This window comes from Siphateles boraxobius, unplaced genomic scaffold (assembly GCF_051911475.1).
Source record: "Siphateles boraxobius isolate OS27281-9 unplaced genomic scaffold, OSU_SipBor_1 77, whole genome shotgun sequence".
In the NCBI taxonomy this organism is placed as follows: domain Eukaryota; kingdom Metazoa; phylum Chordata; class Actinopteri; order Cypriniformes; family Leuciscidae; genus Siphateles; species Siphateles boraxobius.
In genome coordinates this window covers 6,174,220-6,198,538 of record NW_027509205.1, presented here as the reverse complement: position 1 = coordinate 6,198,538, position 24,319 = coordinate 6,174,220, and the positions used below count along the sequence as shown (strand labels likewise).

The window sequence follows — 24,319 nt, the reverse complement described above, 5'->3', positions numbered from 1 at the left end:
CCAGGCCTCACACTAGGTGAGGCCAAAGACGTTTGGAGGAACGCAGCCCACCCAGCTCTCCAGAACAGGCTTAAGGACCTGTCGTGGATGGTGGCTCATGAGATCCTCCCGGTCAGGGCGGTCATGCACTCCAGAGGCATGGCCAAAAACTCCACCTGCCCACGGTCCGGATGTGGTTCCCCGGAGACCGTTCAACATCTGCTCTGGGAGTGCGGCGCTGCGCGGGACCTGTGGGCCAAGACAGGCCCCCTGTTTTTCCCGTGCCTGCCAGCGGGTGGGGCCCAGGTGGACTATAAGCTCGCCATCCTGGGGGTGGGTCAGGGCTTGAAGGAGTTGACACCACCAACGTTTGCCTCGCTCTGGCTCACCCTCAACCACATCAAGGATGCCATCTGGGTCACCAGAAACCTGCTGGTGGGGAAACGCGTGACGGTCCCCCTCCACGCGTGCGAGCAGAGGATAACATCAACGCTGCAGGGTGGGCCGCACGTCGTTATTCGGATGGGGGGGCCGAGGTCACACGGAGAAGGTCCCGGCCGCCACCGTACCTGGCCGCCCGTAGATGCACCCTCACCACTCTGGCTACGGGAACAGCGGGCCAGCGGGCCGGAGGAGAGGGGATCTCCGCTGGGCACTGGAAGCGAGGAGTCTGGGGCCTGTTCTGGAGACCTGGAGTGAATGGACATTCTTGATAGGGACTCACCCTCGATCCTGTACAAGAGATGTTTTATTTGGCATATTTCATTGTTTTATTGTTTTATATTTGCATTCCTATTTTATTTTAATCCATTTTACCTTTACTTTAAAACAACACACAACATACATGGACTTTTACACAACACATCAACATAACTGATTTTTAACTGTAACTTATGTCCTTTTTGTTGTTTTAAGATATGTGCAAAAATGTGATTTTATAAGGAAAAAATGGATATTGAAAGAATGGAATGAAACAATGTGACAATAAACTTTTTTCGAAAGAAAAATCTGTTCTTATCAGTTTAATATCTGATACGTGCCCTACCCGGGCACCATATATTAAATTGATTTTTGGAACTGGGAGATGGAAGAGGGGCTTGCTCCGTCCACTCCACGCATCGACCCGGTATTGCAGTACTTCTGGGAACGGTGCACCCCCAAAAACTGTGTTCAATGAAAGAGATGTTTTAGTCTTGTGTGGCAGCAGGTGTTAATGGAAGTAACGTATATTGCTGTGTATGGGTGCTTTAAAGGTGTTGTAGGTGATCATATGCTATACAGGTAATGGTGGTGTGAGAGGGAAAAAAAAACAACAACTCTGTTCTTATCTCGTTTAACATCTGATTCGTCCACTATCCGGTGACCGCGTATGAAATTGATTTTTGGCTCATGGATCCGGAGCATGAAAACAACATCATCCACAACAACAACAGCAAAAGAGCCCGACTCTTTGATGTCTCTCTCTTATCTCTTGGAGTTTTTACGAATGAGCTGATGAGTTGAATCAGGTGTGTGTTTGATTGTCCGACCGTTGGTGAGGATTGCGTAGAGGGACACGGTGCCTCTGACGGGAAGCCTGGGAATTCATACTTACCTGGCAGGGGAGACACCATGATCAGGAAGGTGGTTCACCCAGGGCGAGGCTCGGCCATTGCACTCCGGTTGTGCTGACCCCTGCGAATTCCCCAAATGTGGGAATCTCGACTGCATAATTTATGGTAGTGGGGGACTGCGTTCGCGCTCTCCCCTGGACACACTGGTTAAAAGAGCAGATTGTTCGAGTTCCTCTTCTTCTGGTAGTTAACGACCTAGGAAGTCCAGAGAATTGAACTGCAGTGGTTGATCGAGAGATGTAAAACTCTCAACCTAGGACCAGTCTGCAAAAGTAGGGCTGTTTTTTAGTTTTTTTTTTCATCATTCTTCAAATAATCTCCATTATTCAACCAGCGCTTTTATTGGCAGCAGTGGTCCTAGAAGCAAAGTTGTTCCGAATGAGGAGTTCTATCATGTGGTATGAATACCTTGTGCATGTGTGAAAAATCACCTGACATACAGTCGCCTATGGCCGTATTCATGTTGTTGTTTTTACTGTTTACAGCGCCACCAAGTGGCCAGTCGCCACATCCCTTTTCACCAGAGCACAGGCTGAGCCCGTGCACAGGTGTACCGACTTGGGTGTAATTGTCTCATTCCGTTGGAGAGTTATGGCCATTTAAGTAAAGCCCGCCTCGCCCACTCCCAACGTTTTGGCGTCCCGTCGCCAACGTGAATCGAAATTCCGACTTTTTTCCCCATCGCTGTCGGCAATCAGACTCCAGGGAATCTTTCTGCACCGGTTTGGGTCAGATCGGGCGAAAGACCTAGGACTAGTGTGCAAAAGTAGCTTTTTCACAAAATCCCAAATACCCGAAAATCTCGCCAGCGCAACCATCGAATCCGAGGCCTGCGTCTTGTTCGGCCCGAGCCAAGGATTCCGGTGATGTAAGACACTTGGGTCTGCGACGGACGGTTCAGGAGTTACGAGGCATTTCGTACTTCTGATCGCTGCAGCGTCACCTTGGGGCCGATTGGGCCGAGCCTTGGTGATGTTGTAGACCGGGCGGGTACTACCATCCCTCAAGAGTTTCAAGTCTCTACGACGTACGCTTTGGTCTGCCCGCTCACTTTTAGGGCAGAATGTTTGTTGGTCCAAAATCCCAGGTTGCACTCCAAAGTGTCGTGTTGTGCGCTCTGCTGTGATCCATTTTCGGTGTCAACAGTCAAGCTGAGCTTGTATTGCTGTGAGCTGAGCTTGTTTGTTGGCGACCTTTAGACCCTCTCGCCACGGCCCAGGTGGGCGTGGCCTTTGACGGCTCCCCCGCCTCTGCGTCATTGTGTCATCGCTTCTCGGCCTTTTGGCTAAGATCAAGTGGTTGTCTTTTTGATCTTTGGAGAAGGAATGATGGCAGGTGCAGCTGCGCCTGCAGTCCCAAGGGCGGGACTGAGAAATACGTTGCGTTTCCAAATGAAGGAGCCTGTGATGGAGATGATGGAAAGAGAAGTGTTTGCACGGGTTATACTTTTGGACAAGATGAAGTTGAAAGTGGAGGACGTGTACTGCTTGCAGACCAACAGAATGGAAAAATGCTTTGATGTAACGCTGAGTACTGTGGAAATGTACAAAGATGTGATGGATAAAGTTGGAAAGATTGGCAAAGAAGGTATCATGGGGAAATTCAATGTGGTAAGCCTTGACAGACCCAATTTCAGAGTCATCACTTTGCACATGTTCAATCCATACGTTACTGATGAAGCATTGATGACGTTCCTTGCTAATTATGCTGAAGTCCTCACACCTGCAAGATATTTAAAAGATGGTGTTGGTTTATGGACTGGGAAAAGACAATTCCAAGTTCTTCTAAGAACTGACGAGAGTGGTTTTGAGGGGTTGATGCACCCTCCTGCATATTTCAACATTGGGGCTGATAAAGGTTTTCTGTTCTACTCTCGGCAGCCCCCTTTTTGTAGGAGGTGTAGACGGTACGGGCACGTTGATGGCAGGTGTGGTGAAGAAAGATGTCGGCGGTGTTCCAAGCTAGGTCACACGGCAAAAGATTGCAGCGTTCCTAAGACTTGCCACAGCTGCGGCTCATTAGACCACTTGATGAAGGATTGTAAGGTGGGTCGGAGGCAGCATGGCAGAGGATGGGGTGTGGGAGAAACAGAGAGACAGATGGAGGAGGTTGGCCAACAAGATGTCATGGTGCAACATGTAAAGGAGAAGATGGCGGTTGTGGAGGGAAAGGAGGGGGCCAAAGCGGCGGTGGAAGGTAATGCGACTGAGGAAGTGGAAGATGTGATGGTTGCTTTCTTGGAGGCATTGAACGGGGAACATTTCAGAGTCGCAGAGCAGCGCCCAAATGACGTGGAAAGCGTGATAGAGGTGGAGGGACAAGGCCTCCTAGAGGGATCGAGAGGAGAAGAAAGTCAGCTGGTTAGGAAGGCAGAAAAGATAAAGGAGAGACCAGGCAAGAGGGCGAGAGCTGAAAAGATGCTAAAGTTAAGCTTTTCGGAGGAATCCTCGTCCACAGACAGTCAAGAGGGGCTTGAGATGGACAATGCTAGGCCCTTATTTCTGCTGACAGAGGGGAAAGTTAGCAGCGAAGATGAGGATCAGATGGATGATTCAGTGGGCCTTAGCGAGGTTCCTATTCGCTGGTCGGATTTGGTTGTCAGTGACACTGGGTCCACAAGTTTGGAGGGACAAGAGACAAAGGGTACTCCACTGGCAGAATAAATGTTCTGCAGTGATGAATTGACTGTGGGGTCCATAAATGTTAGAGGTATTAGGGACTCGGTGAAGCGTAAAGCTGTTTTTTCTTTTTTAGGAAATTATAGGTGTAATGTGTTTTTTTTACAAGAAGTTCATTTAAAGAGTCTAGAGGATTCTAGGAAATTTACAAAAGAGTGGGGGAGAGGTGGAGCAGTATGGAGTGTGGGGGGGGTTTATTCTTCAGGGGTCGGGATTTTGTTTTGGGATAAAGAGATTGAAGTCATAAATCATTTCATTGTTTCTCCGGGGAGGGTGATTGGGGCTGATGTAAAGTGGAGGGGGGGAGAATATAGATTGCTTTCAGTTTACGCTCCTCAAACTGTTGATGAGAGAAAGGAAATGTTTGAAATGTTGTTAACAGTTTGTGCCACCAATAAGCAAATTATAATGGGAGGGGATTTTAATTTGCAATTGAAAGATATAGAGGACAGCAGTCTGACGGTGTTGGAAGGGGTTCTGCAAGGGCATGGGTTGGTAGATGGGGGCCAAGGGGTTAATCCAAAGGTTTGTGTAACAACGTGGAGGAACTCTAGAGGGGTGGAGAAAAGGTTAGATTATGTTTTTTTTTCTAAGACTTTTGTTTTGGAAAGGGGTGGAGTAAGGCCTGTGTTTTTTTCTGATCATGAAATGGTTTGGTTTGTAGTTAAAGGGAATAATTTAATGTTTGGTAAGGGGTACTGGAGGATGAATATTGAGGTATTGAAGGAGAAACAATTTTGTGATGAGTATGTATTCTTTTTTAGGGGGTTGGAGGGGTTAAAGGTCCTGTATAGCGATGTCGGGGGATGGTGGGAAATGGTTAAGAGTCGCTCAAAGGAATGGATTGTTAAATACTGTAAAAGAAGGATGAGGAAGATTTGGAGACAGGCAGGAACTTTGCAAAGAGATTTAGAGTTGAAGTTTGAAGAGTACAATGTTGGGGGTACTTTTGACTGGGACATGGTTCATTCCCTGAAGAGACAGATAAGGTTGATTTATGAAGACCAAGCTAAAAGGTTTTTGTTTAAAAGAAGACAGGAGACTCGAGAGAACGGGGAAAGTTGTAATGCAGCCCTTTTTAGATCTGTGAGGGATCGTAAAGAGAAGCAAGCAATTGTTGAGTTAAAAGATAAGGAGGGAGTGATTTTGACGAAAATAGAGAAAATAAGTGGATATGTAGAAGAGCATTTCAAACAGTTTTTTAGTGAGAGAAATATAGTTGTGGAGAAAAGTGAAATGTTTGTTAAATTTCTGGCAAATACAGTTCCGGAGGATGTAAAGGAAGAGTTGAGCTCCCCTATAACAATCGAAGAGGTCGAGGGAGTATTGAAGCGGATGGGTAAAGGTAAAGTACCAGGGGTTGATGGCTTACCGGTTGAATTTTATGTCAGATTTTTCAATATATTAGGCCCTTATTTGGTGGAGATGGTTAGAGAGGTGTTGGAGAACAAAAAAATAAAAGGCTCAATGTCAATCGGGGTTATGACCCTTCTTTATAAAAAAGGTGAAAGGGCAGATATTGCTAATTATAGGCCGCTTACAATGCTAACTGTGGACTACAAGATCATAGCAAAACTTTTGGCAGACAGACTGAAGAAAGCCCTACCTCATGTAGTGCATGTCGATCAAACATGTGGGGTAGTGGGTCGCAGTACTAAATGGAACTTGCAGCTTATTAGGGATGCCATTGCGTGGGCTGAAGATAGGGACCTTCCATTGATGGTGGTTAGTCTAGATCTAGCTAAAGCATTTGATAGGGTGAATAGATGGTTTATGTTCAAGGTTATGGAGAGGATGGGATTTGGGGAAGTCTTCATAGGATGGATTAGAACGCTGTATAAAGAAGCTAGTTGTTTGGTCCAGGTGAATGGGAGGTTAGGCCAGGGTTTTGAGATAAGGGAGGGAGTGAGGCAGGGGTGTCCTCTCTCACCATTACTCTTTATTCTTTATATGGAGCCGGTGGCAGAGGCAATCAGAATAGATGGTAGGATAAAGGGCTTGACGATACCTGGCAGCAAGGGTACTGTAGTTAAGTTATCACAGTATGCGGATGACACTACGTTGCTGTTGGAGTCAGATAAGTGTCTTGAAAGAGCCTTGTACTTATTTGGGGAGTTTTCTTTAGCGTCTGGGGCTTGCTTAAACATTTCAAAGTCATCTGTCAAGTTCTTTGGAAGGTTTAAACAGAGACTAGATGGAATTGGTGGTCTGCAGGTGTGTGAGGGCCCTGTTAAAATTTTGGGCATACATTTTCAGAATGAAGGGTCAGCAACTCTGAACTGGATTGGCCGTATTGCATCAGTACAGATGAGGCTGGCTAGATGGAAGGGGCGGAGGTTAACATTGATGGGGAAGGTTTTGATATTGAAGATGGATGTGTTGCCCGTGTTTCAGTATTTAGCTTACATTTATCCTTTACCAGCATGTATGAGGAAGGTGGTAATGAGGTTACTATTTAATTTTGTTTGGGGTGGTAGGTATGAATACGTGAAGAGGTCTGAAATGTTCAACCCTGTTAGCAAAGGAGGACGGGATGTGCCTCATATACCTTTAAAACTTGACTGCTTGTTTGTGTCTTCCATTCTAGCACAGTTAGCTGAGCCATTGAAGCATCCATCATGGTTTTTTCTTAGGTTGTTTTTTTCCTATCAGGCGAGGCATGTAATGAGGTGGTCCAACGATGGTCCAAGAGCAGAGGTGCAGCCTTGGCACTACAAGCATGCCGCTAGGTGGATGAGTAAATATCCTGAGAGTAAGGAGGTGGAAGTTTGTTTGGAGCAGAGGAAGTTGTATGGGATGGTAAGAGAAAGGGTGTCCAGTGTAGTTCAGGTTGGGGTTCCGCAGTTGGTGTGGACGAATATTCAGCCAAAAAACCTTGAGAATAGTTTAAAAGATCTTAATTGGTTATGTTTTTTGAGGCGTCTACCAGTGAAAGAGATTATGTACAGGCATGGGTTAGCTAAGGATGGAAGTTGTCCTAGAGAGGGGTGTTCTGGAGAACAGACTATCGGGCACGCATTTTGGGAGTGTGCCTTTGCTCAGAGAGTGTGGACAAAGGGAGAGAGGTTATTAAGAATGATTTCAGGTAGCTTTAAGGTTTCTAGTGAGAATATAATGGAGGGCATTAGGTGCAAGAGGGGTGAAGGGAAAGATATCTTTTTGCTTTGGTTAATAATGAGTTTGATAAAGAAAGGACTGTGGGAAGAAAGGAAATGTATAAGTAGGGGGAAGGGGAAAAATTCGGCAGAGGGAGTAATACGGGGTGTGGAGGCTGAATTAAGGGGAAGGATTAGGTGGGATTGTCAAAGGTGGGGCAAACATGCTGCTAGAGAAAGGTGGAAAAATTTGTTTGAATTGTAATGTGATGGATATATGTAGAATGTATGAGAAATAATATAATAAAAAAAAATAAAAAAATAAAAAAAAAAAATCTGTTCTTATCAGTTTAATATCTGATACATGCCCTACCCGGGCACCATATATTAAATTGATTTTTGGAACTGGGAGATGGAAGAGGGGCTTGCTCCGTCCACTCCACGCATCGACCCGGTATTGCAGTACTTCTGGGAACGGTGCACCCCCAAAAACTGTGTTCAATGAAAGAGATGTTTTAGTCTTGTGTGGCAGCAGGTGTTAATGGAAGTAACGTATATTGCTGTGTATGGGTGCTTTAAAGGTGTTGTAGGTGATCATATGCTATACAGGTAATGGTGGTGTGAGAGGGAAAAAAAAACAACAACTCTGTTCTTATCTCGTTTAACATCTGATTCGTCCACTATCCGGTGACCGCGTATGAAATTGATTTTTGGCTCATGGATCCGGAGCATGAAAACAACATCATCCACAACAACAACAGCAAAAGAGCCCGACTCTGCAGGTTTTTGATGTCTCTCTCTTATCTCTTGGAGTTTTTACGAATGAGCTGATGAGTTGAATCAGGTGTGTGTTTGATTGTCCGACCGTTGGTGAGGATTGCGGAGAGGGACACGGTGCCTCTGACGGGAGGCCTGGGAATTCATACTTACCTGGCAGGGGAGACACCATGATCAGGAAGGTGGTTCACCCAGGGCGAGGCTCGGCCATTGCACTCCGGTTGTGCTGACCCCTGCGAATTCCCCAAATGTGGGAATCTCGACTGCATAATTTATGGTAGTGGGGGACTGCGTTCGCGCTCTCCCCTGGACACACTGGTTAAAAGAGCAGATTGTTCGAGTTCCTCTTCTTCTGGTAGTTAACGACCTAGGAAGTCCAGGGAATTGAACTGCAGTGGTTGATCGAGAGATGTAAAACTCTCAACCTAGGACCAGTCTGCAAAAGTAGGGCTGTTTTTTAGTTTTTTTTTTCATCATTCTTCAAATAATCTCCATTATTCAACCAGCGCTTTTATTGGCAGCAGTGGTCCTAGAAGCAAAGTTGTTCCGAATGAGGAGTTCTATCATGTGGTATGAATACCTTGTGCATGTGTGAAAAATCACCTGACATACAGTCGCCTATGGCCGTATTCATGTTGTTGTTTTTACTGTTTACAGCGCCACCAAGTGGCCAGTCGCCACATCCCTTTTCACCAGAGCACAGGCTGAGCCCGTGCACAGGTGTACCGACTTGGGTGTAATTGTCTCATTCCGTTGGAGAGTTATGGCCATTTAAGTAAAGCCCGCCTCGCCCACTCCCAACGTTTTGGCGTCCCGTCGCCAACGTGAATCGAAATTCCGACTTTTTTCCCCATCGCTGTCGGCAATCAGACTCCAGGGAATCTTTCTGCACCGGTTTGGGTCAGATCGGGCGAAAGACCTAGGACTAGTGTGCAAAAGTAGCTTTTTCACAAAATCCCAAATACCCGAAAATCTCGCCAGCGCAACCATCGAATCCGAGGCCTGCGTCTTGTTCGGCCCGAGCCAAGGATTCCGGTGATGTAAGACACTTGGGTCTGCGACGGACGGTTCAGGAGTTACGAGGCATTTCGTACTTCTGATCGCTGCAGCGCCACCTTGGGGCCGATTGGGCCGAGCCTTGGTGATGTTGTAGACCGGGCGGGTACTACCATCCCTCAAGAGTTTCAAGTCTCTACGACGTACGCTTTGGTCTGCCCGCTCACTTTTAGGGCAGAATGTTTGTTGGTCCAAAATCCCAGGTTGCACTCCAAAGTGTCGTGTTGTGCGCTCTGCTGTGATCCATTTTCGGTGTCAACAGTCAAGCTGAGCTTGTATTGCTGTGAGCTGAGCTTGTTTGCTGGCGACCTTTAGACCCTCTCGCCACGGCCCAGGTGGGCGTGGCCTTTGACGGCTCCCCCGCCTCTGCGTCATTGTGTCATCGCTTCTCGGCCTTTTGGCTAAGATCAAGTGTAGTATCTGTTCTTATCAGTTTAATATCTGATACGTGCCCTACCCGGGCACCATATATTAAATTGATTTTTGGAACTGGGAGATGGAAGAGGGGCTTGCTCCGTCCACTCCACGCATCGACCCGGTATTGCAGTACTTCTGGGAACGGTGCACCCCCAAAAACTGTGTTCAATGAAAGAGATGTTTTAGTCTTGTGTGGCAGCAGGTGTTAATGGAAGTAACGTATATTGCTGTGTATGGGTGCTTTAAAGGTGTTGTAGGTGATCATATGCTATACAGGTAATGGTGGTGTGAGAGGGAAAAAAAAACAACAACTCTGTTCTTATCTCGTTTAACATCTGATTCGTCCACTATCCGGTGGCCGCGTATGAAATTGATTTTTGGCTCATGGATCCGGAGCATGAAAACAACATCATCCACAACAACAACAGCAAAAGAGCCCGACTCTGCAGGTTTTTGATGTCTCTCTCTTATCTCTTGGAGTTTTTACGAATGAGCTGATGAGTTGAATCAGGTGTGTGTTTGATTGTCCGACCGTTGGTGAGGATTGCGGAGAGGGACACGGTGCCTCTGACGGGAGGCCTGGGAATTCATACTTACCTGGCAGGGGAGACACCATGATCAGGAAGGTGGTTCACCCAGGGCGAGGCTCGGCCATTGCACTCCGGTTGTGCTGACCCCTGCGAATTCCCCAAATGTGGGAATCTCGACTGCATAATTTATGGTAGTGGGGGACTGCGTTCGCGCTCTCCCCTGGACACACTGGTTAAAAGAGCAGATTGTTCGAGTTCCTCTTCTTCTGGTAGTTAACGACCTAGGAAGTCCAGGGAATTGAACTGCAGTGGTTGATCGAGAGATGTAAAACTCTCAACCTAGGACCAGTCTGCAAAAGTAGGGCTGTTTTTTAGTTTTTTTTTTCATCATTCTTCAAATAATCTCCATTATTCAACCAGCGCTTTTATTGGCAGCAGTGGTCCTAGAAGCAAAGTTGTTCCGAATGAGGAGTTCTATCATGTGGTATGAATACCTTGTGCATGTGTGAAAAATCACCTGACATACAGTCGCCTATGGCCGTATTCATGTTGTTGTTTTTACTGTTTACAGCGCCACCAAGTGGCCAGTCGCCACATCCCTTTTCACCAGAGCACAGGCTGAGCCCGTGCACAGGTGTACCGACTTGGGTGTAATTGTCTCATTCCGTTGGAGAGTTATGGCCATTTAAGTAAAGCCCGCCTCGCCCACTCCCAACGTTTTGGCGTCCCGTCGCCAACGTGAATCGAAATTCCGACTTTTTTCCCCATCGCTGTCGGCAATCAGACTCCAGGGAATCTTTCTGCACCGGTTTGGGTCAGATCGGGCGAAAGACCTAGGACTAGTGTGCAAAAGTAGCTTTTTCACAAAATCCCAAATACCCGAAAATCTCGCCAGCGCAACCATCGAATCCGAGGCCTGCGTCTTGTTCGGCCCGAGCCAAGGATTCCGGTGATGTAAGACACTTGGGTCTGCGACGGACGGTTCAGGAGTTACGAGGCATTTCGTACTTCTGATCGCTGCAGCGCCACCTTGGGGCCGATTGGGCCGAGCCTTGGTGATGTTGTAGACCGGGCGGGTACTACCATCCCTCAAGAGTTTCAAGTCTCTACGACGTACGCTTTGGTCTGCCCGCTCACTTTTAGGGCAGAATGTTTGTTGGTCCAAAATCCCAGGTTGCACTCCAAAGTGTCGTGTTGTGCGCTCTGCTGTGATCCATTTTCGGTGTCAACAGTCAAGCTGAGCTTGTATTGCTGTGAGCTGAGCTTGTTTGCTGGCGACCTTTAGACCCTCTCGCCACGGCCCAGGTGGGCGTGGCCTTTGACGGCTCCCCCGCCTCTGCGTCATTGTGTCATCGCTTCTCGGCCTTTTGGCTAAGATCAAGTGTAGTATCTGTTCTTATCAGTTTAATATCTGATACGTGCCCTACCCGGGCACCATATATTAAATTGATTTTTGGAACTGGGAGATGGAAGAGGGGCTTGCTCCGTCCACTCCACGCATCGACCCGGTATTGCAGTACTTCTGGGAACGGTGCACCCCCAAAAACTGTGTTCAATGAAAGAGATGTTTTAGTCTTGTGTGGCAGCAGGTGTTAATGGAAGTAACGTATATTGCTGTGTATGGGTGCTTTAAAGGTGTTGTAGGTGATCATATGCTATACAGGTAATGGTGGTGTGAGAGGGAAAAAAAAACAACAACTCTGTTCTTATCTCGTTTAACATCTGATTCGTCCACTATCCGGTGGCCGCGTATGAAATTGATTTTTGGCTCATGGATCCGGAGCATGAAAACAACATCATCCACAACAACAACAGCAAAAGAGCCCGACTCTGCAGGTTTTTGATGTCTCTCTCTTATCTCTTGGAGTTTTTACGAATGAGCTGATGAGTTGATTCAGGTGTGTGTTTGATTGTCCGACCGTTGGTGAGGATTGCGGAGAGGGACACGGTGCCTCTGACGGGAGGCCTGGGAATTCATACTTACCTGGCAGGGGAGACACCATGATCAGGAAGGTGGTTCACCCAGGGCGAGGCTCGGCCATTGCACTCCGGTTGTGCTGACCCCTGCGAATTCCCCAAATGTGGGAATCTCGACTGCATAATTTATGGTAGTGGGGGACTGCGTTCGCGCTCTCCCCTGGACACACTGGTTAAAAGAGCAGATTGTTCGAGTTCCTCTTCTTCTGGTAGTTAACGACCTAGGAAGTCCAGGGAATTGAACTGCAGTGGTTGATCGAGAGATGTAAAACTCTCAACCTAGGACCAGTCTGCAAAAGTAGGGCTGTTTTTTAGTTTTTTTTTTCATCATTCTTCAAATAATCTCCATTATTCAACCAGCGCTTTTATTGGCAGCAGTGGTCCTAGAAGCAAAGTTGTTCCGAATGAGGAGTTCTATCATGTGGTATGAATACCTTGTGCATGTGTGAAAAATCACCTGACATACAGTCGCCTATGGCCGTATTCATGTTGTTGTTTTTACTGTTTACAGCGCCACCAAGTGGCCAGTCGCCACATCCCTTTTCACCTGAGCACAGGCTGAGCCCGTGCACAGGTGTACCGACTTGGGTGTAATTGTCTCATTCCGTTGGAGAGTTATGGCCATTTAAGTAAAGCCCGCCTCGCCCACTCCCAACGTTTTGGCGTCCCGTCGCCAACGTGAATCGAAATTCCGACTTTTTTCCCCATCGCTGTCGGCAATCAGACTCCAGGGAATCTTTCTGCACCGGTTTGGGTCAGATCGGGCGAAAGACCTAGGACTAGTGTGCAAAAGTAGCTTTTTCACAAAATCCCAAATACCCGAAAATCTCGCCAGCGCAACCATCGAATCCGAGGCCTGCGTCTTGTTCGGCCCGAGCCAAGGATTCCGGTGATGTAAGACACTTGGGTCTGCGACGGACGGTTCAGGAGTTACGAGGCATTTCGTACTTCTGATCGCTGCAGCGCCACCTTGGGGCCGATTGGGCCGAGCCTTGGTGATGTTGTAGACCGGGCGGGTACTACCATCCCTCAAGAGTTTCAAGTCTCTACGACGTACGCTTTGGTCTGCCCGCTCACTTTTAGGGCAGAATGTTTGTTGGTCCAAAATCCCAGGTTGCACTCCAAAGTGTCGTGTTGTGCGCTCTGCTGTGATCCATTTTCGGTGTCAACAGTCAAGCTGAGCTTGTATTGCTGTGAGCTGAGCTTGTTTGCTGGCGACCTTTAGACCCTCTCGCCACGGCCCAGGTGGGCGTGGCCTTTGACGGCTCCCCCGCCTCTGCGTCATTGTGTCATCGCTTCTCGGCCTTTTGGCTAAGATCAAGTGTAGTATCTGTTCTTATCAGTTTAATATCTGATACGTGCCCTACCCGGGCACCATATATTAAATTGATTTTTGGAACTGGGAGATGGAAGAGGGGCTTGCTCCGTCCACTCCACGCATCGACCCGGTATTGCAGTACTTCTGGGAACGGTGCACCCCCAAAAACTGTGTTCAATGAAAGAGATGTTTTAGTCTTGTGTGGCAGCAGGTGTTAATGGAAGTAACGTATATTGCTGTGTATGGGTGCTTTAAAGGTGTTGTAGGTGATCATATGCTATACAGGTAATGGTGGTGTGAGAGGGAAAAAAAAACAACAACTCTGTTCTTATCTCGTTTAACATCTGATTCGTCCACTATCCGGTGGCCGCGTATGAAATTGATTTTTGGCTCATGGATTTGGAGCATGAAAACAACATCATCCACAACAACAACAGCAAAAGAGCCCGACTCTGCAGGTTTTTGATGTCTCTCTCTTATCTCTTGGAGTTTTTACGAATGAGCTGATGAGTTGAATCAGGTGTGTGTTTGATTGTCCGACCGTTGGTGAGGATTGCGGAGAGGGACACGGTGCCTCTGACGGGAGGCCTGGGAATTCATACTTACCTGGCAGGGGAGACACCATGATCAGGAAGGTGGTTCACCCAGGGCGAGGCTCGGCCATTGCACTCCGGTTGTGCTGACCCCTGCGAATTCCCCAAATGTGGGAATCTCGACTGCATAATTTATGGTAGTGGGGGACTGCGTTCGCGCTCTCCCCTGGACACACTGGTTAAAAGAGCAGATTGTTCGAGTTCCTCTTCTTCTGGTAGTTAACGACCTAGGAAGTCCAGGGAATTGAACTGCAGTGGTTGATCGAGAGATGTAAAACTCTCAACCTAGGACCAGTCTGCAAAAGTAGGGCTGTTTTTTAGTTTTTTTTTTCATCATTCTTCAAATAATCTCCATTATTCAACCAGCGCTTTTATTGGCAGCAGTGGTCCTAGAAGCAAAGTTGTTCCGAATGAGGAGTTCTATCATGTGGTATGAATACCTTGTGCATGTGTGAAAAATCACCTGACATACAGTCGCCTATGGCCGTATTCATGTTGTTGTTTTTACTGTTTACAGCGCCACCAAGTGGCCAGTCGCCACATCCCTTTTCACCTGAGCACAGGCTGAGCCCGTGCACAGGTGTACCGACTTGGGTGTAATTGTCTCATTCCGTTGGAGAGTTATGGCCATTTAAGTAAAGCCCGCCTCGCCCACTCCCAACGTTTTGGCGTCCCGTCGCCAACGTGAATCGAAATTCCGACTTTTTTCCCCATCGCTGTCGGCAATCAGACTCCAGGGAATCTTTCTGCACCGGTTTGGGTCAGATCGGGCGAAAGACCTAGGACTAGTGTGCAAAAGTAGCTTTTTCACAAAATCCCAAATACCCGAAAATCTCGCCAGCGCAACCATCGAATCCGAGGCCTGCGTCTTGTTCGGCCCGAGCCAAGGATTCCGGTGATGTAAGACACTTGGGTCTGCGACGGACGGTTCAGGAGTTACGAGGCATTTCGTACTTCTGATCGCTGCAGCGCCACCTTGGGGCCGATTGGGCCGAGCCTTGGTGATGTTGTAGACCGGGCGGGTACTACCATCCCTCAAGAGTTTCAAGTCTCTACGACGTACGCTTTGGTCTGCCCGCTCACTTTTAGGGCAGAATGTTTGTTGGTCCAAAATCCCAGGTTGCACTCCAAAGTGTCGTGTTGTGCGCTCTGCTGTGATCCATTTTCGGTGTCAACAGTCAAGCTGAGCTTGTATTGCTGTGAGCTGAGCTTGTTTGCTGGCGACCTTTAGACCCTCTCGCCACGGCCCAGGTGGGCGTGGCCTTTGACGGCTCCCCCGCCTCTGCGTCATTGTGTCATCGCTTCTCGGCCTTTTGGCTAAGATCAAGTGTAGTATCTGTTCTTATCAGTTTAATATCTGATACGTGCCCTACCCGGGCACCATATATTAAATTGATTTTTGGAACTGGGAGATGGAAGAGGGGCTTGCTCCGTCCACTCCACGCATCGACCCGGTATTGCAGTACTTCTGGGAACGGTGCACCCCCAAAAACTGTGTTCAATGAAAGAGATGTTTTAGTCTTGTGTGGCAGCAGGTGTTAATGGAAGTAACGTGTATGGGTGCTTTAAAGGTGTTGTAGGTGATCATATGCTATACAGGTAATGGTGGTGTGAGAGGGAAAAAAAAACAACAACTCTGTTCTTATCTCGTTTAACATCTGATTCGTCCACTATCCGGTGACCGCGTATGAAATTGATTTTTGGCTCATGGATCCGGAGCATGAAAACAACATCATCCACAACAACAACAGCAAAAGAGCCCGACTCTGCAGGTTTTTGATGTCTCTCTCTTATCTCTTGGAGTTTTTACGAATGAGCTGATGAGTTGAATCAGGTGTGTGTTTGATTGTCCGACCGTTGGTGAGGATTGCGGAGAGGGACACGGTGCCTCTGACGGGAGGCCTGGGAATTCATACTTACCTGGCAGGGGAGACACCATGATCAGGAAGGTGGTTCACCCAGGGCGAGGCTCGGCCATTGCACTCCGGTTGTGCTGACCCCTGCGAATTCCCCAAATGTGGGAATCTCGACTGCATAATTTATGGTAGTGGGGGACTGCGTTCGCGCTCTCCCCTGGACACACTGGTTAAAAGAGCAGATTGTTCGAGTTCCTCTTCTTCTGGTAGTTAACGACCTAGGAAGTCCAGGGAATTGAACTGCAGTGGTTGATCGAGAGATGTAAAACTCTCAACCTAGGACCAGTCTGCAAAAGTAGGGCTGTTTTTTAGTTTTTTTTTTCATCATTCTTCAAATAATCTCCATTATTCAACCAGCGCTTTTATTGGCAGCAGTGGTCCTAGAAGCAAAGTTGTTCCGAATGAGGAGTTCTATCATGTGGTATGAATACCTTGTGCATGTGTGAAAAATCACCTGACATACAGTCGCCTATGGCCGTATTCATGTTGTTGTTTTTACTGTTTACAGCGCCACCAAGTGGCCAGTCGCCACATCCCTTTTCACCAGAGCACAGGCTGAGCCCGTGCACAGGTGTACCGACTTGGGTGTAATTGTCTCATTCCGTTGGAGAGTTATGGCCATTTAAGTAAAGCCCGCCTCGCCCACTCCCAACGTTTTGGCGTCCCGTCGCCAACGTGAATCGAAATTCCGACTTTTTTCCCCATCGCTGTCGGCAATCAGACTCCAGGGAATCTTTCTGCACCGGTTTGGGTCAGATCGGGCGAAAGACCTAGGACTAGTGTGCAAAAGTAGCTTTTTCACAAAATCCCAAATACCCGAAAATCTCGCCAGCGCAACCATCGAATCCGAGGCCTGCGTCTTGTTCGGCCCGAGCCAAGGATTCCGGTGATGTAAGACACTTGGGTCTGCGACGGACGGTTCAGGAGTTACGAGGCATTTCGTACTTCTGATCGCTGCAGCGCCACCTTGGGGCCGATTGGGCCGAGCCTTGGTGATGTTGTAGACCGGGCGGGTACTACCATCCCTCAAGAGTTTCAAGTCTCTACGACGTACGCTTTGGTCTGCCCGCTCACTTTTAGGGCAGAATGTTTGTTGGTCCAAAATCCCAGGTTGCACTCCAAAGTGTCGTGTTGTGCGCTCTGCTGTGATCCATTTTCGGTGTCAACAGTCAAGCTGAGCTTGTATTGCTGTGAGCTGAGCTTGTTTGCTGGCGACCTTTAGACCCTCTCGCCACGGCCCAGGTGGGCGTGGCCTTTGACGGCTCCCCCGCCTCTGCGTCATTGTGTCATCGCTTCTCGGCCTTTTGGCTAAGATCAAGTGTCTGGTCCTAAGGTAGAGACAGCGATCGCCTCTTGTTGGACTTGGTCTCGTGTGTTGCTTGTCACACGGGACACACACCCTTCAGGAGGTACATTGACAAGCGGCTTTTAATTGACGACTCGTTCTACGAGGAATCTTCTGGTTTTAAGGTAAGCAGGTTTTAATTTATTTATTGTATATTTATTGTTGGGTTTTAGCCGCAGCAGGCTAGTGGTGCCTCCAACATGTCGGCTGCTCGTGCCGGCATGAGGAGGCACCACAGCGTGCGTTTTAAATTTAAACCAAAAGAGGATGGCACTCTCCGGGTCATGTCCAGGCTGGACTTTTCTAGGAAGTGCATCCAACAGTTACTCGGTTTTAAGGTTGTGGACATAAACTGCCTGTTGACTCTGCCCCTGAATCATGGCTTTGATGTAAGTTTTGCTTCTGCTTCCATGCTAAGTACTTTTTGGACTCGATTTGAAATGTGTAAAGCCAATTTCTCCATGTTCACTGTGGAAAAACTGACTGATAATTCACTGAAAGTTGTGATTGTCAGGATGTTTAATGAAACAGTTAGTGGAGAAGATATTTCTGTATGGTTGGCAAGATATTGCTCTATTCGTGGACAACCAGTCAAGGTTTTAGATGAAGACGGTATCTGGAGCTGTGCGTGGAGAGTGCCCATTAAACAATGGGCAGATCCCAACAGCTACCATGGCCTGAGTCAAATACCTTCTATGATTGTGTTGGGAGAGAATAGAGGCTACATCCATTACCAAGGGATGCCCAAGCTATGCCGCAAGTGTGGCAAACTTGGACATCTCGCCGAGGCATGCCAAGAAGTAGTGTGTAGGAAGTGCAGAGAAATTGGGCACATTTTTGAAGAGTGCCAAAATGGCAGAAAGTGCAACCTCTGTGGAGAATCATCCCATCTCTACAGAGACTGCCCTAAAAGTTTTGCCAACAAGTTAAAAAGCAACAAAATGGCCGCCCCACCCAAAGAACAAACAATTGAGGAGGCGGGCCCCGAGGTTTCGGCGGGAAATTCAAACCCCCAGCCAGCCTCAGGGATTGGACAGGAAGGAGGAAGTGGGGCGGCCACAGGGGCGGAGTCAATTCTGGCAGTTGGTGAGGGGGAGGAAGCCAATCCTCAAAATGAAATTGAAAAAGAAGACAGTATGGAGGATGAAGAGGAGGAAATGGCTTCCTCCCTAGTAACCGTGTCTGAGGTTAGTGTGTCCACGAGTGGGAGTGAAACAGATGTTTCGCTCCCCAATGCTCAAGTGCAGAAAAGAACTGCGAGATCTCCTCTGGTTCAAACAGAGGAGAAAAAGCTGCGGGTAGCGCATCGGCTAGATAGTTCCCCCATGGAAGATCTAGACCGTATGTGGCCCGCAGAATCTCCTAATGAAGTCTCTTTTCTGCATTTCAAGCTAAGAACATCATCGCCAAAGGATTCGCAAGAGGCCTTCTCTGCGAGCCCTGAGGCGTCAAGCACTTGCCCCCCTGATCCCAGCTCATCTGGGGAAAAGGGAAGGCAAGTGCAACAAGAAATAACATGATTTTAATTATACCTCTGTAGTCCCTTGGTTGCTTTTAAATGTCTCATACCCTTTTAACCATACTGCTCATGGCTCTCACTATCTCCACAATCAATGTGAGAAGTGTGAAGAGCAATATACGAGCACAGAGTGTGTTATCCTTTTTAAAATCTTTTAAGTCAGATGTGTTTTTATTGCAAGAATGTGGTCTGCCTTTTTTAACAAATTACAGGAAGTGGGAGGAGATTTGGACCCCAGGACTTTCCATCTGGAGTGGGTCCAATTTTAACAAAAATGACGGTGTTGCTATTTTAGTAAAAAATCCCCATGTTTTGGTGAAGGGCAGCACTGTGGTGAGGGATGGGCGGGCAATTTTAGCTAATCTGACTTTTTTAGGTAAGGATTTTAACATTTTAAATGTGTATGGTTTTACAGGTAAAAACAACAGGTATGAGCTTTTAGAAGACCTGCAGCCCCACATGCTCGGGAGGGCTCCCCTAGTGGTAGCAGGGGATTTTAATTGTGTTTTATCAAGACAGGATAGAAAGAGGGTAGGAGAGGATTTTAAGGTCGACAAGACATCGGTTTTATTACAAAATATAGTCAAAGATTTTAAGTTAGTTGACTGCTTTAAAACAATGCATCAAAGAGAGGAGGGCTTCACCTGGTTCAGTGGTGATGGCGCCAGAGCCTCTCGAATTGACTATGTTTTTACAAGGGACTGCCCGCCGACCGATGCTACATTGAGCCCCCTCTTCTTTTCTGATCACATGATGCTCTCCTGCACCCTTTCACTACCCACGGGTGTGACCGTAGGGGGAGGGCTGTGGAAGCTGAACTGCTCCCTATTAGAGGATGAGGAAGTGATTAGTGAATATAGGGAGCAGTTCAGCCAATGGCAGACCCTCCAAGACTTTTTCGACTCACGTGCACAGTGGTGGGAGATGGTGAAACAAAGGACAGGACGGTTTTTTAAACAAATTGGAAAAGAAAAAAAGAATAAAGAAAAAAGACGCATGATGGGGCTGCAAAAAAGACTGCAGAGATATTTTAACCTTTTAAACAGTGGATTGGATTTTACAGAAGAAATTAAAGAAGTAAAGAAAGAAATGTCAGATTTGTCCGAAACAAAGACTAAAGGTGTCATTTTAAGATGTAAGGAGAGAGAAATAGAAGAAGGGGAAAAGTGTACTAGATATTTTTTTAAAAAGACAATAACACGGGGAGGGTCAATTAATACTTTAAAAACTTTTACAGGTGGGGAGGTAAATACAACAGATCTGATTTTAGGGGAAATTGAAAGTTTTTACAATAATTTATACAGCACTAAAGAGGTACACAATGGCATCTTAGAGGAAGTTTTAGGGTTTTTAGACAAAAAGGTAAAGAGTCCAGATGTGCTTTTATCCCAAGATTTTACTCTTTTAGAAATGCACAAAGCGCTAAAAGGTTTTAAAAAGGGGAAGTCCCCAGGCTTGGATGGACTCCCCTTTGAGTTTTATCTGACTTTCTGGGACATTTTAGCACACGACTTATTGACAGTTTTTAAAGAACTTGAGACTCTTGACAGACTTCCAGACAGCTTTAGAGTAGGGATAGTTACATTACTATACAAAAAAGGGGACAAGACTGACCTGAGAAACTGGCGACCAATCACTCTTTTAAATTATGATTGTAAACTTTTTAGTAAGATTTTAGCTACACGTATGTCGACTGTTTTAGAGGACGTAATCCACCTGGATCAAGCATGCGCTGTGCCCGGCAGGAAGATCACGGACAGCCTGGTACTGATCAGAGACGCCATCTGTTTTGCGAGAGACAGAAACATTCGGCTAGTAGTCCTAAATTTAGATTTCGAAAAAGCCTTTGATCGCGTCTCGCACCAGTACCTGTTCCAGGTACTGGAAAAAATGGGGTTTCCTGGGAGGTTTATAGCCTGGGTGGGACTGCTGTACAACGATCTGTCTAGCAGAATTTTGGTTAACGGGCATTTATCCAAAGCTGTAAAACTCTACAGCGGCGTCCGTCAGGGGTGTCCTTTATCTCCCCTTCTGTATGTGGCTTGTATTGAGCCACTGGCACAAATCTTGAGAAGGGATAAATGGATTAAAGGACTAGACATCCCAGGGACTGGTGGACTGACGGCGACCTGTGTTTTATATATGGATGACGTGACCCTTTTAGCGACTGACCTTTTATCAGTACGAAGAGCAATGGACTTGACTGACTGGTACGGTCGGGCCTCGGGCGCCAAGCTCAATAGGAGTAAGTCCGAGGCCCAGCTCTTCGGGCCGTGGGGGAACGTGGACACAGTTGGACTAGATTTGGATTTTAAAGACAATGATTTGAAAATTTTAGGTGTAAAATTTGACAGAGAGGGTGGAGGACAAGGAAACTGGACTGACATGTTAGGGAAAGTCAGGCAAAGACTGGGCTTTTGGGGACTGAGACAATTGACGTTTGAAGGCAAGATTTTAATTTTTAAAGCTGTGATTTTACCACTGATTTTACTTGTCTGTTCTGTTTTTAGTCCCCCAAGACGATTCCTGGCCAACCTGGAGAGGGCGGTATTTTATTTCCTGTGGGGGTCCAAGTGGGAACGACTAAAGAGGGAGGTCGTCAAAAAGAAAAAAGAGAATGGCGGGAAAGGCCTCCCAGACCCCCACCTGTTTTTAGGCAGCCGCTTTGCCGCCCTCCACATCCAGTACGCACTGACCCCATCCAGAGAACACAAGACAGCAGCCATGACCCGATTCTGGATGGGGTCATACCTAAGAACTTTGAAAATTTTACCCATTGATCTTAAAAGTCCTGTGTCTTTTAATTTGTCAAAAGAGCATAGTTTTATTAAGAAATTTTTAAAGAAATATCTTTTAGAGACAAATGATGCCACCATTTTAACTAACCATAAGTCTCTTATCTCTCTTGTGCAGGATCGAGAATCGGTGAGCCCGGTTCCAGGCCTCACACTAGGTGAGGCCAAAGATGTTTGGAGGAACGCAGCCCACCCAGCTCTCCAGAACAGGCTTAAAGACTTGTCGTGGATGGTGGCTCATGAGATCCTCCCGGTCAGGGCGGTTATGCACTCCAGAGGCATGGCCAAAAACTCCACCTGCCCACGGTCCGGATGTGGTTCCCCGGAGACCGTTCGACATCTGCTCTGGGAGTGCGGCGAAGCGCGGGACCTGTGGGCCAAGACCGGCCCCCTGTTTTTCCCGTGCCTGCCAGCGGGTGGGGCCCAGGTGGACTACAAGCTCGCCATCCTGGGGGTGGGTCAGGGCTTGAAGGAGCTGACACAACCAAAATTTTCCTCGCTCTGGCTCACCCTAAACGTGATCAAGGATGCCATCTGGGTCACCAGAAATCTGCTGGTGGGGAAACGCGTGACGGTCCCCCTCCACGCGTGCGAGCAGAAAATAAGATCAACGCTGCAGGGTGGGCCGCACGTCGTTATTCGGATGGGGGGGCCGGGGTCACACGTAGAAGGTCCCGGCCGCCACTGACCCTGGCCGCCCGTAGATGCACCCTCACCACACCGGCTACGGGAACAGCGGGCCAGCGGGCCGGAGGAGAGGGGATCTCCGCTGGGCACCAGAAGCGGGGAGTCTGGGGCCTGTTCTGGAGACCTGGAGTGAATGGACAATCTTGATAGGGACTCACCCTCGATCCTGTACAAGAGATGTTTTATTTGGCATATTTTATTGTTTTATTGTTTTATATTTGCATTCCTATTTTATTTTAATCCATTTTACCTTTACTTTAAAACAACACACAACATACATGGACTTTTACACAACACATCAACATAACTGATTTTTAACTGTAACTTATGTCCTTTTTGTTGTTTTAAGATATGTGCAAAAATGTGATTTTATAAGGAAAAAATGGATATTGAAAGAATGGAATGAAACAATGTGACAATAAACTTTTTTCGAAAGAAAAAATCTGTTCTTATCAGTTTAATATCTGATACGTGCCCTACCCGGGCACCATATATTAAATTGATTTTTGGAACTGGGAGATGGAAGAGGGGCTTGCTCCGTCCACTCCACGCATCGACCCGGTATTGCAGTACTTCTGGGAACGGTGCACCCCCAAAAACTGTGTTCAATGAAAGAGATGTTTTAGTCTTGTGTGGCAGCAGGTGTTAATGGAAGTAACGTGTATGGGTGCTTTAAAGGTGTTGTAGGTGATCATATGCTATACAGGTAATGGTGGTGTGAGAGGGAAAAAAAAACAACAACTCTGTTCTTATCTCGTTTAACATCTGATTCGTCCACTATCCGGTGACCGCGTATGAAATTGATTTTTGGCTCATGGATCCGGAGCATGAAAACAACATCATCCACAACAACAACAGCAAAAGAGCCCGACTCTGCAGGTTTTTGATGTCTCTCTCTTATCTCTTGGAGTTTTTACGAATGAGCTGATGAGTTGAATCAGGTGTGTGTTTGATTGTCCGACCGTTGGTGAGGATTGCGGAGAGGGACACGGTGCCTCTGACGGGAGGCCTGGGAATTCATACTTACCTGGCAGGGGAGACACCATGATCAGGAAGGTGGTTCACCCAGGGCGAGGCTCGGCCATTGCACTCCGGTTGTGCTGACCCCTGCGAATTCCCCAAATGTGGGAATCTCGACTGCATAATTTATGGTAGTGGGGGACTGCGTTCGCGCTCTCCCCTGGACACACTGGTTAAAAGAGCAGATTGTTCGAGTTCCTCTTCTTCTGGTAGTTAACGACCTAGGAAGTCCAGGGAATTGAACTGCAGTGGTTGATCGAGAGATGTAAAACTCTCAACCTAGGACCAGTCTGCAAAAGTAGGGCTGTTTTTTAGTTTTTTTTTTCATCATTCTTCAAATAATCTCCATTATTCAACCAGCGCTTTTATTGGCAGCAGTGGTCCTAGAAGCAAAGTTGTTCCGAATGAGGAGTTCTATCATGTGGTATGAATACCTTGTGCATGTGTGAAAAATCACCTGACATACAGTCGCCTATGGCCGTATTCATGTTGTTGTTTTTACTGTTTACAGCGCCACCAAGTGGCCAGTCGCCACATCCCTTTTCACCAGAGCACAGGCTGAGCCCGTGCACAGGTGTACCGACTTGGGTGTAATTGTCTCATTCCGTTGGAGAGTTATGGCCATTTAAGTAAAGCCCGCCTCGCCCACTCCCAACGTTTTGGCGTCCCGTCGCCAACGTGAATCGAAATTCCGACTTTTTTCCCCATCGCTGTCGGCAATCAGACTCCAGGGAATCTTTCTGCACCGGTTTGGGTCAGATCGGGCGAAAGACCTAGGACTAGTGTGCAAAAGTAGCTTTTTCACAAAATCCCAAATACCCGAAAATCTCGCCAGCGCAACCATCGAATCCGAGGCCTGCGTCTTGTTCGGCCCGAGCCAAGGATTCCGGTGATGTAAGACACTTGGGTCTGCGACGGACGGTTCAGGAGTTACGAGGCATTTCGTACTTCTGATCGCTGCAGCGCCACCTTGGGGCCGATTGGGCCGAGCCTTGGTGATGTTG

At 47.4% G+C, this 24,319-nt stretch overlaps 12 non-coding genes and 2 pseudogenes across 12 annotated transcripts; all 14 read left to right on the top strand.

Moving 5' to 3' along the window:
* Positions 1–963: 963 nt before the first annotated feature.
* On the top strand, positions 964–1,139 carry LOC143727288 (U2 spliceosomal RNA; annotated as a pseudogene).
* A 426-nt stretch (positions 1,140–1,565) lies between these two features.
* Positions 1,566–1,729, top strand: LOC143726772 (U1 spliceosomal RNA). Its single transcript, XR_013199004.1, has one exon. It is a non-coding gene; the product is annotated as a U1 spliceosomal RNA (small nuclear RNA).
* Positions 1,730–7,663: 5,934 nt separating this feature from the next.
* Positions 7,664–7,853, top strand: LOC143727488 (U2 spliceosomal RNA). Its single transcript, XR_013199507.1, has one exon. It is a non-coding gene; the product is annotated as a U2 spliceosomal RNA (small nuclear RNA).
* A 434-nt stretch (positions 7,854–8,287) lies between these two features.
* LOC143726771 (U1 spliceosomal RNA) lies at positions 8,288–8,451 on the top strand. Its single transcript, XR_013199003.1, has one exon. It is a non-coding gene; the product is annotated as a U1 spliceosomal RNA (small nuclear RNA).
* A 1,128-nt stretch (positions 8,452–9,579) lies between these two features.
* LOC143727142 (U2 spliceosomal RNA) lies at positions 9,580–9,770 on the top strand. The gene has a single exon (XR_013199350.1). It is a non-coding gene; the product is annotated as a U2 spliceosomal RNA (small nuclear RNA).
* A 434-nt stretch (positions 9,771–10,204) lies between these two features.
* Positions 10,205–10,368, top strand: LOC143726770 (U1 spliceosomal RNA). Its single transcript, XR_013199002.1, has one exon. It is a non-coding gene; the product is annotated as a U1 spliceosomal RNA (small nuclear RNA).
* A 1,128-nt stretch (positions 10,369–11,496) lies between these two features.
* Positions 11,497–11,687, top strand: LOC143727140 (U2 spliceosomal RNA). Its single transcript, XR_013199348.1, has one exon. It is a non-coding gene; the product is annotated as a U2 spliceosomal RNA (small nuclear RNA).
* A 434-nt stretch (positions 11,688–12,121) lies between these two features.
* LOC143726768 (U1 spliceosomal RNA) lies at positions 12,122–12,285 on the top strand. The gene has a single exon (XR_013199000.1). It is a non-coding gene; the product is annotated as a U1 spliceosomal RNA (small nuclear RNA).
* A 1,128-nt stretch (positions 12,286–13,413) lies between these two features.
* LOC143727139 (U2 spliceosomal RNA) lies at positions 13,414–13,604 on the top strand. Its single transcript, XR_013199347.1, has one exon. It is a non-coding gene; the product is annotated as a U2 spliceosomal RNA (small nuclear RNA).
* Positions 13,605–14,038: 434 nt separating this feature from the next.
* LOC143726767 (U1 spliceosomal RNA) lies at positions 14,039–14,202 on the top strand. The gene has a single exon (XR_013198999.1). It is a non-coding gene; the product is annotated as a U1 spliceosomal RNA (small nuclear RNA).
* A 1,128-nt stretch (positions 14,203–15,330) lies between these two features.
* On the top strand, positions 15,331–15,521 carry LOC143727138 (U2 spliceosomal RNA). Its single transcript, XR_013199346.1, has one exon. It is a non-coding gene; the product is annotated as a U2 spliceosomal RNA (small nuclear RNA).
* A 424-nt stretch (positions 15,522–15,945) lies between these two features.
* On the top strand, positions 15,946–16,109 carry LOC143726766 (U1 spliceosomal RNA). The gene has a single exon (XR_013198998.1). It is a non-coding gene; the product is annotated as a U1 spliceosomal RNA (small nuclear RNA).
* A 6,604-nt stretch (positions 16,110–22,713) lies between these two features.
* LOC143727403 (U2 spliceosomal RNA) lies at positions 22,714–22,890 on the top strand (annotated as a pseudogene).
* A 424-nt stretch (positions 22,891–23,314) lies between these two features.
* Positions 23,315–23,478, top strand: LOC143726765 (U1 spliceosomal RNA). Its single transcript, XR_013198997.1, has one exon. It is a non-coding gene; the product is annotated as a U1 spliceosomal RNA (small nuclear RNA).
* The last annotated feature ends 841 nt before the right edge of the window (positions 23,479–24,319 follow it).